We start from the raw sequence: 11,951 nt of genomic DNA, 5'->3' as shown, positions 1-11,951 counted from the left end.
GCATTCACTACAATTTGCATACCTGTGCTTGTCACTGTCATTTCATCAACTGGGACACTGGCATCTGTGCAGGTGAGAAAGCCTCTGAGGTTTGGATTTACTTTGTGATTCCTGGTGGGCGGTGGTTTTGATCACTGCTCATTTATTTGGAAAAGGCATTTGCATTAAATTTAGAATTTCCTGATTGTTGGCCTATGTTGTCCAAATTTGCATGGTTTCAAAAAGGAAACACAGCTTTCTGTTCTTCTAGACAACATCCATCGTCGTCCATCAATCAATCAGCCTTGGAACACTTACTGTCACTCACGCTGATGGCAACTTCTCAGTTCCCATTGTTTTGACTCTTGGGAGGAAAGAAAAGCACTCTGTGAAAAGGCAATGACAGGGAACGCTTGTCCTTGGTAGTACAGTACTGATTTGGAGGCAGCAGAGACACTGTCGGTTTCCTTCAAAGCAGGGCTGTTAGTTTGTCGTGTTGAGATCCCGAGTAAACATCCCTTGCAGAAGCCTGAATCAGAAAACTTGTGTTTATAATCTTTGGAGTACAAAGTATCTATTGAGCTCCAGGTAACATTGAGCTCCAGGTAACATTGATCTCCAGGTAACCAGTGAGACAGACTCAACACCAAAAATCCATTTTCATTCCTTCCAATCAAACCCAGTGTTATGCTGTTTGTTACTTTCTTTTCTATCAAAGTGTCTCTATTGCTTGCTAAAGCAAATGTTAAATAATCTGTAAAGGTTACTTTTGAGGATACAACACACAGCCCATTGCACATCCTTTCATTTCTTTTCTTCTGCTTTCACCATAACCATCCCTGTGTGTTGTAGTGACATTTGGTAAATGTTGGCATTCCTACACAGTCACCTTTTCTAGTGTGTGAGAAGTCATTCTGATATTTGGTAGATGTTTGTTTGTACCCTGGAGAGTGGTCCATACCCAGAGTATATGGGCTGGCTCTCATCCCTGAATCCAAGGACAGGTAGAGGACACAAAGATGCAAGACAGAAATAAAATCATATGGGTTCCTCAGTCCTCTCTCAAGACACACATCACCTCGTTCAATGACAACAACAAAAAGCAAAGTAGAGCAGGATTGAAACTCCAACTTGGTCATATCTACACATGGGACACCCCCTGGCACTTGTCAGTGAGAATTCCTAGGTATAGATGCTCACAGTGCTGCTGGTATCTAATTTCTTGTACCCCATGTAGACCCCTTTAGTCTCTTGCTGACTCTGCACCAGGATCCATCTTCACACACATAGTAGATCAGCCTTCTTGAGGTCATGGAAGAATCATGACAAAGGTTTGCTTGAGTGACCTGTGATGAAGAAGTCAGTCACAGGATATAGTGAAGACGGTGAAGAAATAGTACAAAAATAATTAAAGAATACTATCCTCTTGTATATAGCATGGCTGTTATCATCTTGGAATCAGAGGAGACCTTCATAAAAAAAAAAAAACCTCTCAACCCACACTTTTTCTTTGAATTTGTTGTCTATATTGTGCCATTGTCCTCCATACTATAGCAGAACAGGGTCTTTACCCCCATTTCCTATTACACAAGGCCCTAAGCTGCCAAATTCTTTAAGAATCCTAAGAAAAGAATTATTTTAAATGCTGATAAATATGCACTTTAGTCAACTAAAATGTCTTTTAAAAGAACTGCTTTGCGGGCCGGGCGTTGGTGGCGCACGCCTTTAATCCCAGCACTCGGGAGGCAGAGGCAGGCAGATCTCTGTGAGTTCGAGGCCAGCCTGGTCTCCAGAGCAAGTGCCAGGACAGGCTCCAAAGCTACACAGAGAAACCCTGTCTCAAAAAACCAAAAAAAAAAAAAGAAAAGAAAAATAAAAAGAAAGAAAGAAAGAAAAAAAAGAACTGCTTTGCACTTTAATTTAAAAGTCACATTTTAACACTGTGGTCTATTGCTTTGAGGATGTTGAAAATAAGCTCAAATTTATTTATGTGCTTTATTGTTAGATGTAGACATGTGTGTTCATATAAAATAGCTCTCATGAATAAAAATACTTTGTGAGAAGGTAAAATAATATTGAGAAGATGGAAAGAATATGTAATTGAATGGGAAAATAGGCAATATTTCCAAATGTTGAAGAGCTTTCCCATTTATTTTAGTTAGTTAGTTAGTTAGTTAGTTAGTTAGTTTGTTTGTTTGGTTTTTTCGAGACAGGGTTTCTCTGTATTGCTTCAGAGGTTGTCCTGGAACTCAGTCTGTAGACCAGGCTGGCCTTGAACTCACAGAGATCCACCTGCCTCTGCCTTCTGAGTGCTGCAATTAAAGGCATGTGCCACTAACGCCCGGATTCTCATTTATTTTAAAAGATGAGTTTAATGTTATGTTACAATTGCTTTAACACTCTATTAAACCCATTTAAATGATTTGACATATAATTGTTTAATTTTAATGTCAATTATATTAGTCAGGTTCACTAAAGAAGCAAAACTGATGTAATAAATGCATCTGTGCATTATCAAAATGTACTTTATTAGAGAGTTTTACAGTTAGTGGTCCAACTACTCCAGCAGTGCTTGTCTGTCAGTGAAAAGTCTAAAGATCTAACAGTCGTTTGATCTCTGAGGCCAGATGTCTCATTTGGTCTTCAGTATTCACTGGAATACTAAAGAAATAGGTTCTAATGCCAGTGAAGGAATGGACTTGCCAGAGATAGAGAGGGCCATTAGGCAAAGAGCATGAGCTTCCTTCTTCTGGGTCCTTTATGTTGGCCTAAATCTAAGGTTGGTCTTCTCAATCAAGAAAAATTCCTCACAGGTATACTGAGCAACTTGGGTTTCAGTGAATATCACAAATAGTCAAGTTGATAACCAATAGTAGATATCACAGTCAATATTTACATTATTACGAAATTATTACACTTACAAGCTTTTCATATTATTATGACTTTATTATCAGTATTATTATTTTTGATATGGTCATTGCTGTTATTATTATTTTGAGACAGGGTCTCTCTATATAGTCCTGGCTGACCCAGAACTCACTCACTGTATATACCAGCAGGCATTGATCTCAACTCACAGAGATCTACATGCTTGACTCTCAAGTGCTTGGACTCAAGGTGTGTGCTACCACACCCGGCCTAAGTTACTCTGAATGTTTTCTAAATATTCATTTTAAAATTATACTAAAATGTTGGGCTTAGAGGCACATGCTTTTAATCCCAGTATTTGGAAGCAGAGGCAGGCAGATCTCTGAGATCAGGTTGAGATCAACCTGTTCTACAGAGTGAGTTTCAGGAGCAGCCAGGCCTACCTAGAGAAACCCAGTGTTTAAAAACAAAAATTGAAAAATTAAACTAAGATACATGCTTATAAGTTGTCTGATAAGCAGTGCTTTAGAACATTTATTTTCAAAAATTTGTTTACTGGGATAACATCAACATTATCTAGGAAGTTGCTCAATGTCCAGCCCAAGCCAGACCTTCTAATTCAGATAGCAATGGGTGCTATGCATGAAGACTGGTTATACTTGGAGGCTCATGCCTTGTGTGAGTCTCAACTCTACTCTAAAGAGCAAGTGACTTCAGCAGTTCTTTATTCCCTACAGTGGAGTTGAAATAGGTTGAAAGGACCAAATGCTTAGACATTTGGTTTCATAGTTGACTGTCTCAATGCTTTCTTAAATGCTGCTACATTTCCTAAATTCTTCATTTGAGTCACACTATATACAGCCGGTGGTCCAAGTGTTTGATCAGAGAGTTAAAATTTGACTTCTTGGTACATGCTAGTGTTCAATCAGCTGAGACGACCAATGTGAGGCTGAGATAACAGATGACAAGTCAGGAACCTTCTGGGGGATTAAGTTGCATGTAGCACCCTTCATTTCTGGGCAATTCCTTGGCGTTTGCCCCCCATGACAATATCTACTTACTGTCTTGATTTTCACTTAGATCCAGCTCAAGTCTCAACTCCCAGAGCATATCCCCTCCTTCCTAGGGAACTCTGCAAAATCATCACGCACTGTTCCTTGTAGCATTTAACCAAATGCATCCTGTCTTGATTTCTGTAGGTTACACTCCTCATTAGGAATTTTCCAAGGAAAGAATTATGATTCAGTTAAATGTTGGGAGTTAAATGCCATAGGCTTCTTGTAAGAAAGATAAGGGGATATTTGATATTGTTCATTAAGCCTGCTGCGATTAAGTAACTTAAGAGCACTCTGAATATGATTAATATTTCTCAATAATCACCATTATCATCACTGTATTGTAACTCTCATACACTATAATTCTGTCAAATAGCCCAGCCCTCGTGGAAGAAGGAAATATTTACACATGTGAGAGCACTGAAGTGTTGGTCAGTTTTTATCAAAAGTATCCTTTAAAGCACACTTTCTGGCAATCTGGCTCTACAGTCTTTCTGTCTTCTATTCTGCCATGTTCCCAGAGCCATAGATGCAGGAGCTCATTGGTGATTGGCTAAGCTTATTCAGGAAATCTTTCCAAAGAAAGGAACAAGTTGCTTCATCTTGAATCCTACATAAAAAGGCAAAACAGTTGGGCTTCTTTAGGCACTTAATAATAATAATACTCTGTTCTATGTGACATAGTGACATAGTCCTGGAGCAGAGAAGAGTGGGACAGCCAATCCAGCCCCAATCCATTCTGCCCTGCCTTTTAGGCAAAATGACACATTAGAAGTTCACAGCATATGGAAGACTCCAGACATGCTGCCTTAGAAAGTTATACAGCCGGAATAAAAATCTCTTGGCATTCTACTGGATTTTGGTAAAGAAAAGTGCTTCAACAAAGAACTCAAGCTGTAGCTTTGGAACTCCTCATTATTCCTTGTATTCTGAGATACCCAGAATCCTAAGAAATAATGTCAGAAGGACCCAGGAGACTTAGTAGCTGCTCATTATGAGATGTATGCAATACTTGAGGCTGAGAACAGTCCCCAGGGCATGGTGGCCTGTGCAAGCTGGGATTGAGCCTGTGTGGCAGCCATGGCATATTGCATGAATGTGTAATCCTAACCCTCAGCCCATCCATCTCACCTCTACTAGTGACCTCCCATGGCTGCATCTTTCACAGTAGGGGTATCTTGAAAGAGTCTGAAAACCTCAAGTATGTACTGCCAATGGATTGACTTGATTTTTAAGCACAAGCCACAATATATGGTGTTTTTGTCAGTGATAACGTAGAAGACAGATCAGAGGGGGAATATTATCAGTGTGTGGACCTGAGTAAGACATATAGTGGTATGTCTTATGAGGAAGGAAATGTGAAACAAGGAGACGAAATATGTAGAAATAGATAGAGTCCTGGTTAACAGCCTTGGGGTACTCGCAAGAAAACCAGAGACAAATAATATGTGGATACATACATGGGACTGAATACAAATATAAATATCATTGTGTCACATATTGACATCTGCCAGAAATTACCTGTAACCAGACAAAGCCCTGGTCAAGCAACTATATAAAGTGGCATAGTTGGTTTTAGTTGAGGACAAAAGGCGCATGATTCAAGTGGTCCTTTAGGCCAAGCTGAAGGTTTTGCATGGGCTCAACAGCAGGGACATGGCTAGAGTCAAGTAAAGAAAGGGTCAGTTCTGTGATGCTGGCCAAAACAGGCTTCTTGACTTTCAAACAGGGTGAACAATCTTTAGAAGCTTTTTTTTAAAAATCAAAAGTAAAATGCTTTTCCACTGGTGCACAATAATGTATAAATTGCATTTACAAATGGCACACCACAAGATGGTCCCATTCATGTCTATGCTATACAGTATTGAATTCAGGCAATGTCCTCCTCAAGCAACTATCACTTTGTTTCAGTGAAAATTACCTTTGATCAGACAAGATGCTGCAGACTGAGTAGCTTATGCACAACAAGTTTATCTCTAGCAAGTTTGGAAAATAGGAAGACTTGTGAGGTTACTGAAAGATGTGCTGTCTGGTGAGGACTGATTCTGGCTATAGAGATGGCATCTTTTAGGGTATCCACTTGGTGCAAAAACACACAGAAAGCTCTCTTTGTACCACTTCATAAGGCTACTAATTCAACTCATGTGATATCTGCTCCCATACCTCATGACTTCTAGAAAGGCCTTATCTTCTAGTTCTGTAGTTTTCAGAGTCAGGATTTTAACATTTGCACATGTAGAAGACATAAAGGTTTAGCACATGGCTAGGCTCTAAAGCACCAACACAGGGAGTCTACGTAGTAATTGAGTCTTGCTACCATTGGTTAGTTGGATGGTTGGTAATGTGCTTGCTTAGCAAGCATGGAGAATTGAGTTCAATTTCCAGAACCCACACACAAAGCCTGAGTGGTAGTGTACACTTGTGATCCCAGTGTAGATACAGGTGGATCACCAAGCTTGCTGGTTAGCCAGCCTGGCTTAATTGGTCACCATTCTGCCTATGGGAGACCCTGTGTCGCAACCGCCTCGACCAGCAAGGAAGACACAATGCTGAGACTCTTCCTTAAGCAGTTTACTCAGGAACCTTAACAATCTCCTGACTCCGGGGGAAAGCCAGCCCACAGCTTAAAAACACTCTTGCCAGCCAACCCCAGAACGCCACGTGGCTAAGGCGGATAGGCTCGCATTTGCTGATGCAAGTTTAAATCTTAGACCAAGTCAAATAAGGAGTTGTTTATTCCAGAGAGCGCTCACCCTCGGGATGGTGGAAGGTGGAAACCGGCGCCATCATTAAGGCGAGGCGCATCACAGCTCTCCACAACCCTGTATCATGAAACCCAGTGGACAGCTCCTGAAGACTGACACCTAAGGTTATACAACACAGGCATTTGTCCATGATGCATAACCCCCTCTACACACTTTCCAGGCAAGCAACCTATAGTAAATGGACTTATTAAGCCAAGACAATAAGACATTATAGAGTCAGACATTAAGCAGTTATACACGAAACTAAAATGTAGCATGACACAGTAACTTTAAACAAAAGTAAAGTTCAAAGTCAAAGCAAAGACTGGATCTAGTGCAGCAGCAGGGGCATTTTTATGTAACATTTTAATGCTCTGTCTCAGGCAGTCAGGAATATAATGGGTGATATCATACTAAAGCTGAGAAGTGAAGAACTGTCTTCTGTTCATCACTAACTGGAATTTTGGGAGCAAGGAATATAGTGGTTGCTGGAAGTGTATCTGGAGCCCTCGGAACTGTTATTAAACTTCTCTGTGTGCTTTTAATGATAGCAAAAAGACAGGCAGAATCATCTGATAAAGGTATGCAGGATTTCATTAGAGAGCCTGGATCCCAGGGCTTCTGGGAATTTTCTTGCTGTGTTTCCAAGCCCTGAATACCTATCTGGAAATGTGGAGGCCCAGCTACTCAGTCACCCACCTAGCTCTACACAGCAAATGGGCCTCTATCTTGTACCAACTACACTTCGCTACAACAGATTGACTCAGATGTGGTATTTTAATTGGTATTAAATAGAATTACTACTTAATTAAAGCAAACGCTAATTAATTCTCTGAGTCATTGTTTGTGCAAAAGATGCTAAATTCCAGTCAAAACCAATTTAACTGAATAATATCCAATATTCAATGTGGTGCCTGTAGGAGGTCTCATTTATTTTCTTATCTAAAGGGATAGCTTTACTAGAAATCACCTAACAAAGAATGTTTAGATTCATTAAATGTCACCCTGGAAAGAGACATTGGAGAGCTCATTCAAGCTTGTTCATTTCGTATGTGGGAAATTGAAACCTAGACAACCAAAAGCAGTTACCCAGGATCACACATCCCATTTGTGTACTCATTTTTCTATTCTTAGAAACATGAGCTCTCTGTGGGTTCTATAGCAAGACTAACAGAACCATCAGAGAACCAATGAAACAAAATATTGCCAGCGTCACAGATCTGAGCCAGGACAAGAATCCCAACTTGCACCCCAGTGATCTCTCTGCCACAACAGTGCACACACATTAAGTCCCAAGGAGTGTGCAAGTTTTTTTGTGCGAAAAAATCACCATGTTTCTGAAACATTATTTCATTGATGTTAAACACTGGAGAGAATTCTTTTCTTCTGTCAGGGGAAGGTTTACTACTGAATAAGGCTGGCCTTCAACCCTTCTGATGACTACACTCTGCTGTCAGTGAACTTAACCCTTTCAGAGGTCATTTCTTCAATGGACTTCCTAGGATGAGATCATCTTCCACTCACTGGGTATCATCTTCTCTTTTATGTCTAATCTAGACCACCACACATGTTCCTCCTCTCATCATACTTCCTAGTTCTCTCTAGTCAGTTTAAACATTCCAAGAAAAGCAGCTCCACTATTTTCCATGAAGTCTACTCATGTACTCAGTGTTCCAATATGAATGACCACCAGGACTCCCAAAGGTCCTGGAATTTGACAGATTCACAAAGATTGGAGATCTAGATTTTAACTGATACTTCTCAAGCATTGAAGAGTCAAAGGTTCTCTGAAGTTATAGGGAATGTGGCAGCACATCCTAGTATTCACATGGCTTTAGAATACAGAGACGAAAATTCAGCACAACCTCCTGTTTTACTAAAGCACAATGGTCTGGTCACTTCTTTTAGGTTCTTCTCTATGTTACTGAAGATGTTGACAGATAAAAGAACCAAACTTGATGATTCTGTTTTACATACTCCTTTTCAGAAATGTTTTAATTACCATGTGTTCTCTTTTTCACTTTTGGCTCATTCTATTAGGATAGAGTGGTTATAACTAAATCTACAAATTGGTCTGAATTCTAATCTAGATTGTCATTTTTTGTCCTTTCTAAACTCAGGTAGTGGAGAAACCAATGATGAACTGCTGTTAAAAGCTTCTGGATATATCTCTATTAATCCACAGAGGAGAGAAGGCCAGTGTGTTCCTGTTGAGGCTAGCATGGAGCCAGTATCCTGTTCTCTTATCATGAACTCAGCCAAGGTGAAGAAACCAGCCCTCTCCTGAAATGGCTGTCTCAGTGCAATTCATCATGAACAGTGAATTATAGGTTGTGCATAAACCCTGCCATGCCCTGGGGAATGAAAGACTAGTGCCAAATTTCCTCTTCAGTACATGTGTGACTCTAAAATGAAATACATCCAGAATGAGTTTTGGGCAATTGGGAGTGTGGAAAAGCAAGGTGGGTGAAGTCTACTGATAATGGTTGCATCAAGACTTTTCTGTGTTTTCCTATACCAGGCCTCCCATCTTGATTTGCTGGGACTTACTTCAATGCTCTCCTTGAATATGTAAATCTTAGCCAAAAGCTCAGGGGACTCTGTAACTTCTCTGCCAGGAGAAACACTTTGATGAACTACAGGGACAGCCCCAGGAGGAACTATGACTCCTCAAAAGACTCAAGGGTGATTGATTGCAAAATCCAGGAATGGGAGGCAGAGAGTGAGCCCTAAGTCTGTCTTTAGACAAGCAGGGACAAGGCTTAGAAGGAAAGAACAGTGCTAGGGAGGAGTTTAGCCTCAGACAGACACAGGCTTTGAGAGCAAGTGAGGAACAAACTCCACCATGGAATGAGGCTATGAAGCTGGTGTTTCCAAGCAACTGTACCAGGAAAGGTTCCCTGTGATCAGGCCATGTCATGCTCACTGTTTCCTGTGGGGACACAGATGCCTTACTTTCTCTTTGACTTCTATTAAGTGGAGTGAGCTGTGTTCCCTCCTCTTTCTCAGTTTCCATGCACAAATGAAGCATTGAGATTTTTCCCATAGGGAGAGATCAGCTGAGTCCACTTAAGCTAGAAAACTCAATAGGGAGGTCCTAGGTTTTCCAATGGGAAGAAGAACCTACTTGGGATCTCAATCCCTTCCCATTAAAGAAACATGACAGTTTGAGTAACTCAACCTGAAGCCTTGCTCCTCTCACTTGTAAATAAAAAGACCATCTGCAAGGGGCTGCTCAAATATGTAAACATACTATAAGGCAGGGTGGTTCTCAGCCTGTGGGTTTTGACCATTTTGGGGGTCACCTATCCAATATCCTGCATATCAGGTATTTACATTACGATTCATAACAGTAGCAAAATTACACTTATGAAGTAGCAATGAAATAATTTTATGGTTGGGAGTCACCACAACATGAGGAACTGTATCAAAGGGCCACAGCATTAGGAAGGCTGAGAACCACTGACATAAGGGCTACTCATGAAAGAACTCTTGCAGTTCCTTCACTATCTGATTTCTATTTTATCATTTCAATATTTACTGATATCGAATGGTGACTGGTGTCAAAGGAAAGGAGGCAAAAGTAGCAACCCCCATACAAATGCTTAAATTTCCTTGCCTCTGGACGGAAGCAAACATTGATGGACCTAATGAGCAATGGCAACCCTCCTTAGCACCATGTGTTTTGCAGGAAATTATTCCATTTGCTCTCCCACTGACCCCTATTGAATGGCACAATCACTCAAATCCTATGGGGGAAGAAACTCAGCTCCAGATCCTACTTTCCAGGCAGACAGCATTAATAAGTGAGAAAAGCTATCCTTCTCAACATCAAACACTTCGCAATGTGTTGAGGGAAGCAGTTCTCCGCACATAAGGCCCAGGAGGATGCAGAGTAGAAAGCTTGACTTTGGAGTACATGTAGGGCTTAGGTGAGAATGCAAGAAGATAGTCCAGACTTAAGAAACAGAATTGGAAAGTTTCACCAACATGTACAACACCTTCATGGAAGTGTGTCTTATAATACGAGACTAATGTCTCTTCACTGGGGCAGGTGTGGTGTACTGTTGTGGTGTATGTGTCTAGTGTATTTCCTTATTAGTGTGTATGCACATGTGTGTGTATGTGTGCATGGAGTTGTGTGAGGGCATCTGTGCAAATGTATGTGGCAGAGCTATGGCAGAATCTTTCCTAGATTGCTCTCCACAGAGCAATCACAGAGAGAATCTGCCACTGAATCTGTAGGTAATCAAGTAAGCTATGCTAGCTGGTCATTGAGCTTTGGGGACCTGCCAAAGTCCCCCCCCCCAGTGGGGTTTGTTATGTAAGAGACTTTTCAAGGGGAAATGCAACACATAACCATTTTATTCACCCCAGAATAGGAGCCTGCAACAGACAAATGGAACAGTTCTGTTGAAGTCCAGCTTAATGAACCTATGAGTTTTGTTGGGTTTACTGGCAGGAGTGTGGGTGAGAGATGATTTACAGGGGGAGAGACAACTCAAATCAACTGCATCACTGAAAAGCCCACCCCAACAGGACAAGGTGTGACTTAGGGAAGCTGCAGCCCTTGAGCTCTTTACATAACTTACAGGCAGCTCTACAGGTCTACCAAGCTCCTTCTGGCATCTAGACTCACTAGTATCTTCCCTTAGTAGTAGTTTTCTGTTTTTTTTTTTTTTATAACCTGGGGAAGCAGTCCTCTGGAGTCTCAGAAATTTCAGCTCTCCAGGACATGAGCAATTTGTTTACTTTCTCAGTCCCCTGAGCCCCCCTCTTCTTAAACGGAATGCTACAACTTGGAGGAAAATGCTATACAGCAAGGTGGCACAACATCCATTACAATGCGTAGGTTCTGCGTATCTGATCTGAGGTCTTCATGTTTGCTCAGCAGGTACTTCACAAACTGAGCCATTTCCTAGACCTCAGGATTAATTTCTTACTAATAAAGTGACTTTCCTGTTTATCTTCAAAGCCTGGTGGTTTTCCCTGATGTTATGTGATAGGAAATGCTGGATGACATATATATTAAACCCCAAGCTCCCACTGACGCTGGCAATGTTCTACCCAGCTCATGCTGCTCAGAATCATGGAAGGGATAGGAAGGTGCCTGTTAGTGGCTGCTGTAGAGTGTCTTGAGGGATGATCTCATCTGCTCTTCATTTTCTCCTCCAGCTCTCCTCTTCCTGATGCCCCCATGCCCCTGTAGCCCTTTTCCCTTCATGCCCCATATATTTCATCACCTTCTCTTATGGCCTTTCCTTCCCTTCCTTTAAATGTCGTCCTCCTTTCTCATAGTCCCCTT

The sequence above is a fragment of the Cricetulus griseus genome, chromosome 4 (assembly GCF_003668045.3).
Source record: "Cricetulus griseus strain 17A/GY chromosome 4, alternate assembly CriGri-PICRH-1.0, whole genome shotgun sequence".
In the NCBI taxonomy this organism is placed as follows: domain Eukaryota; kingdom Metazoa; phylum Chordata; class Mammalia; order Rodentia; family Cricetidae; genus Cricetulus; species Cricetulus griseus.
Note: the sequence above shows the minus strand (reverse complement) of the source record.